We start from the raw sequence: 6,000 nt of genomic DNA on the forward strand, positions 1-6,000 counted from the left end.
TTCTGCCCATTAATTTGTTCTATGCTTTATTTCCCACCCGTATTTGCAAATTTTATCAACAACATTGTATACATTTCACAGTTGTCCATTGAATCCCAGGATATGTGCTGAGACTGTCCTTGGACGAGTTTCAAGACTTGTAGTCACTGTTTCGCACTTGTTATCTTTGAGCATGCGGGAGAAACCACCTGAGTGGCGGGCTTTAGCATCGTTCAGAGGCCCAAATACGAACTGATAGAGAAGTCAAAAGAAAAAGTATTCATTTAAAAATAAAATGATTTCACTGTATACCACCTATTTCTATTCTAATCCAATTTACTTATAAAGACTCTTCGTTTCAACAAAGCAGATGCTTAGCATGTGAGTTTCCAAGCAGCCATTTTAGATGCTACTGTGCAGAAGCAGAATTTTCCCTCCAAGTGTAAAGGCGTCATTCTGCGTAGATGCAGTTGACACATGCACAATAGAGTTTCGCGCGTTAGCAGCTATCTTTAATCACACTTGGATTACTTGTTAGTGAAACACACATGCAAGCTTCCCCTATCTAGAGATATGGGATCACTTTTTAGTGAAAATCCCTGTCTAGGCCCTCAACTTCACCTTTTTGCTCGACGTCCAGGCATTGAGATTACCTCTGCTAGTCATCCGACTATCTAAACACCCACTGCAATATTTGAATGTGAATAATTGGCTGGATCATCGCTGGTAACGGCGGGCTCTTGGAACAACGCAACGATTCCACTGAACTTGGGACGGAACTATTCAATATTCAATTTCAGTAATGGGATCAACCTTACCTGAGGCCAGCTGTTCTCGCTACTTCTGAGGGTTTTGCGGCTGACTTCATGGGTCTGTGGTGCAGCGGTTGTCTTGCTTGTGCAGATGCTGGGTTCGGGTGTGGCTGCCATTGGGTGGGCCCTCACGCTCAGTGTGCTTGAACCGGAGTGGTGCTGACTCGACGGGGCTCCGGTCTCCCAGGACGGGGAGGGCGAGCTCTAGTGTGGATGCTGGTTTTCCACTGTGTTCCGGCTGATTTGGTCTCTTCCTGCGGATGATTGACGAGTTCCGCTACAGGCATGTACGCATATGTCTCGGGGCTCCAGCGATAGATGGGACTTCGATGATCCTCTGGCTCCCTCCCTCTATTGTCTGGTAACTTCGGAATGTGTTCTGGAGCAGGAGCGTTTCTGGCCTGACGGGGCTCCGCTCTCATAGGACGGGGCGCGCAAACTCAGGCACATAGCTTATCCGTGCTGCCCCTGGATGAGCCCTTGTCCCTGGCACCCTAGTCCAGTTCCGGTCTCCGCGGGTCTTATCCAGCGGACGTGTCCTGACATCCAAGGCTTACACGGGTCCCTCGGGTTTTGATGGGCTGGGGTCCCCCCTGCTGATACGAAATGTCTGAGTCTTCCTCTTGGGCCGGGGGGAGTCAGATGCAATTGTTGTTTGGGCCTGAACAAGGGGAACGTATTGGGATGTGCTTTGCCCACTCTGGAGGTTTATTGGGCTGTATTACAGTAGCAGCCTGCAACCGAATTGTTTTTTTTGTGCTGCGGTCCTGTTTGATCTTCTAGTCCGTGCCTGTGTACATGCATCGACTTTCTGTGGCACCCATTTTGTGTGAGGACTTCTTTGCTTGTTCAATTACGTCACCATTTTATCCACTTCCCTTTAGCCTGGAAAACGATGCCCCCTGGCCGTGGCCTGTGGTCTAGGCCAAGTGTTGAAATAGTTAAAGGACAATAACCACTTCGCCCCTACGGTGGCCATCTTTAAATGGAGCCCTCACAGGTGGATTATAGTGCTGTCCATGACCATTTTCAGTGATGTCATGACCATCAGCCGAATCTGATAACTGACTGGCCTAATAACTTTGCTTGTCTTTTGTCTCAAAGCCTCATTAATTTTTACCCCTCGCCCTCTGCTTTATTTAATTGGGCTTCCCTTCTATTGAGCCTGAATCTACCACCTTCCTCCCCAATCTTGATGTAAGGTGGACTGTCCCTTCTCCCCTACCTTACCATGGCAGCTGTAAAATCACAATAATTGTTATTGTTTGCCATTAAATGAGAACAACCGCAGGATATCTCTCAATCTCAAGCACTATTCACTCCCCCTTCTTAATCTTCCTCATTTTGTCATCTGGTATTGGAGAGTCTATATTAACAATTTGCACCCTTGTAATCTTCCTTATGTTGACTTTGACGTTTATGAGTGTATTTCTTGACTATTATACCTGTGACTTATCCAGATAGTGCACCCTCCTAGATAAGCTTGGTCATTTTTTCCCACTTTTTTAGTCAATGCGCTGTTTACACCAGTACCGAACTACCTCATCACAATTTTTCGACTCTCTAGTTTGTCCTTTGCGCTTGTTACCCTCCTAGGCGGAGTATCCCCCACTAATAGGTCGACTCGAGCAGCTGCTGGTGCTCTTCAATCTTAGGTGCTTGGTCCGGTTACTAATGACCATCATCATTGTGATATTGAATTTTCTGACCTTTTTCACTGTGCTTTTATACAGTATATTTCTATACCTGAGGTTTTACAATCTATATTTCAGCGGGTGTAGCTGCAAGAGGTTCAATCTCCTTATGGGCTACGAGCACCCTACCTGAAATACCTCATTGGACTTCTTGCATTGGAATACTATATTGCCTGCTGCATGACAATCAGATCTTTGGCACTTTTCACCTTATGCTTTTAGTATTCATGTACCCTGCTAATCCTCGTTGTTTTCCTCTTTTACATTATCTCCCCTCCCTTCCTCATCCCAGCCGATCGCCCTAACCCTATAATGTAGGTTTTTCTACCTCTTTTCCCACCCTTCCCTTGATTCTTTCTTAGTTTATTCTCCTCTTTTTGATGGTTCCCCCCTGCTCTCACTCCTCCTCCCACTACAACCTGACACCTCACTCTGTGGCTCCTCTTAGCTCGGCTCCGGATTTTACTTATACTATCTCTTCCGACTGCAGGATTGTCCCTCCTCCCCTCCCCAGTTCTCTCCCACCTCATCCCCCCATTCCTCACTCTCACATCCCCTACATTCCCTCTCCACACTACCTTTTTAGTTGTCCTATCATGCCTCCCTGCAAGCATGCCCTCACTGTACTTGTTTCTCCCATCAACAGACATGGCCCCAACTCCTGGACTAGTATCAACTACCCCCCCAACCTTTCCAGAAATGCCAAGAAAAACTTTAAACATAAGCTACTTATACAACACGAAGAAACCTTATTTGCTGATAATTACTGTGGCCTCACCACCATTATAAAAACCAACTACATCTTCTACTCCAAACGCACCTCTAAATCGCAAGGTGTTTTGCTACGCCACTTCCATATTTCCAGATCTCGCAAAATCCCATACGGCTTGAAACTGTCTACCTCCCCTTCGCCTACTTTTCCAGCTGAAATTGACATCTCGATCTTTAAATCAGGAAACATTCTCATACAAGCCCATGAAAATCATCACCTCACCATATTCGAGCTCCACTTTAGCACCCTTCCTTTCTACTATCTGCACCTCCTCTTAGCCCTCCTTCCACCCAATCACAAGATGCTCCTTCATCTTCTCCCTCCCAGACACCAATACCCCCCCTCCTAAACACTGTATCTTCCAACGGAGTCCCCCTATTCCCGTCCCGATCCGAGGACTTCCATTTGACTTCCCTTTCTCTGCCGCTTACCTCCCCACACCATGACGTTGGTACTTCCAACGCATTCTCCTATCTCTGACCCTTACACCCCCTCCTCCAGTCATTCCTTCTACTCACTCAGACACGCCCATCCTCTCACCTACTCCTGATGCCTCCTTGCTTAACATTATCTTCCCCCTCCTACCCGCTCCTTCCTCCCAGCTCACTTATTCATATCCCCCATTGTTCCACCAGTCTCTTTCCTATCTCCGACCCTTACACCCCTTACTACGCTAACATCTCCCTCTCCTCCAGTCATTCCTTCTACTCACTCAGACACGCCCATCCTCTCACCTACTTCTGATGCCTCCCCGCTTAACATTATCTTCCCCCTCCTACCCACTCCTTCCTCCCTGCTCACTTATTCATATCCCCCGTTGTTCCATCAGTCCCTCTCTCTCTTAACAACCTTCTCCGACTCAATCAAAATGGTGCTACTCCTAACCAAGTCCTTCAATCCCCGATCCTTACACCCCTTACTATCCCAACTTCTCCCCCTCCCCCATTCCTTCCAACTACACATACTGTCATGCCCCCCACCACTCCTGCCTGATGCCCCCTCTTTTCACGATCCACCCCGCCTTACCTTCCCCTTCGACCCAACTCCCTCATTCTGAGCCCCCCTCCGCTCAACTAGTGCCTACCTCTCTTAACAACCTTCTCATGAATAGTCCAGTTGGTAGTCCTAGGCCCTTTTCTCATGCCCCCTGTGCACGCCCAACATTGTTCCGGCCCTGGGTATAGCCCCTTCTCACCCACCAACCTCCCCTACTCCCACTCCTGTAATCACCCCTTTTGTCCCTCTCCCCGGGAATCCATTCTGCCCACATTTCAGTCCTCCCTCCCTGACCAACAAGGCCCATACTCCTTCCCCCTGCGGACCCCCATCCTCGCTCCCTACATCCCTCATTACACAGTCCCTGTTCAACTAAGAACATCACCTCTCAATCCTGTTACTCGAACTTTCATATCTCAGACAAGGCTTTAATTCCATCATCTCTTCTAACCTCACCAATATTACCAATCACCTGGGTCCAATACTATCAAATACCACAGACCCTCAACAAGTGACCTCCACCTCACATTTTAACTGTACAGATACTTCATTCCTCGCCTCGTGCAATCTCCCCTCCTCTGACTCTCTGGTCCAAAATAACCCTTACCCCCCTATCCCCTCAACTACTGACCAACCTCTCCCGTTCGCAACTATCCCTGTGATTCTTGGGACTAGTAGAATCCCTTCCTCCACAGTCACACCCAGTCTATCCCTCGACATCAAGAACCCCGACCCCGCTACCTCCCATACCACTGAAAAATTTGTCCCAACCGCTTCCATTCCTGTGAGACTTGGGACAAGTAGAATCCCCTCCTCCCCAGTCTCGCCCAGGCTCCCACCCCAATTTACCACTATCCACACCTGCCTATCACCTAAACTTTGCCCTAAACGCCTCTCGTGCATGCTGGTTAACTGCTGATCTGCGGTTCTTCATTCGACTGAAATCGCAGAAACGATCCTTAGTAAAGACATAGACATCACCTTCCTTACAGAAACCTGGTCCAAGGCTCACTCCACATCTATGCTTGACCTGCTCTCTCCCCCGGGGTACTCCATCCTTAGGAAAGATCGACTTGACAACGTCAGTGGGGGTCTAGCTATAATACACAAAAATGAACTTCAACTGTTGCTTGTTCAGAGCTCTGATTTCTCCACTTTCGAACACCTTGAAGCGGAACTTAGAGTTCAGGGTTCCCCCTATATGTCTTCACAACATTTATCATCCTCCTGGTGACCCTCTTCCCTTTGCTGAGGAGTTATCTGACCTACTTTCCCAATCCTCGCTCTCCTACTCCAAAAACCTTTTCCTCGGAGACCTTAACCTCCACTGGAACAAATCCGAAGATCCTTCGATCCGCCTCCTCAAGATTTACTCAACATTAATGACTTGAAACAGCTCTGCCAGTCTCCCACACATATTAAAGGGGTCACACTTGACACCATCATCACTAGCAAGGATCTGGCCTGCCTTTCTCGCATGTCCCCATTGACTGGTCTGACCGACATCTTATCCTCTTCACGATCTCTGGCTCACTGCCTCTCTCTCCTCCTAAAGCCATCAAACACCGGAAATTGAATAAAAATCTCCATCTCATTCCCCAGGGGAACTGGAGACCAAGGTTAAAGCCCAACTCTTGCTTGCTCCTCCCTCACAAAATGCTAATGACCTCACTGAGCATTTCAACCAATCTATCATTAAGGTCCTTGACCTAATCGCCCCAGCTAAATTAAAACTACAAAACAATCC

Source organism: Lissotriton vulgaris, chromosome 9 (genome assembly GCF_964263255.1).
Source record: "Lissotriton vulgaris chromosome 9, aLisVul1.2, whole genome shotgun sequence".
Taxonomy (NCBI): domain Eukaryota; kingdom Metazoa; phylum Chordata; class Amphibia; order Caudata; family Salamandridae; genus Lissotriton; species Lissotriton vulgaris.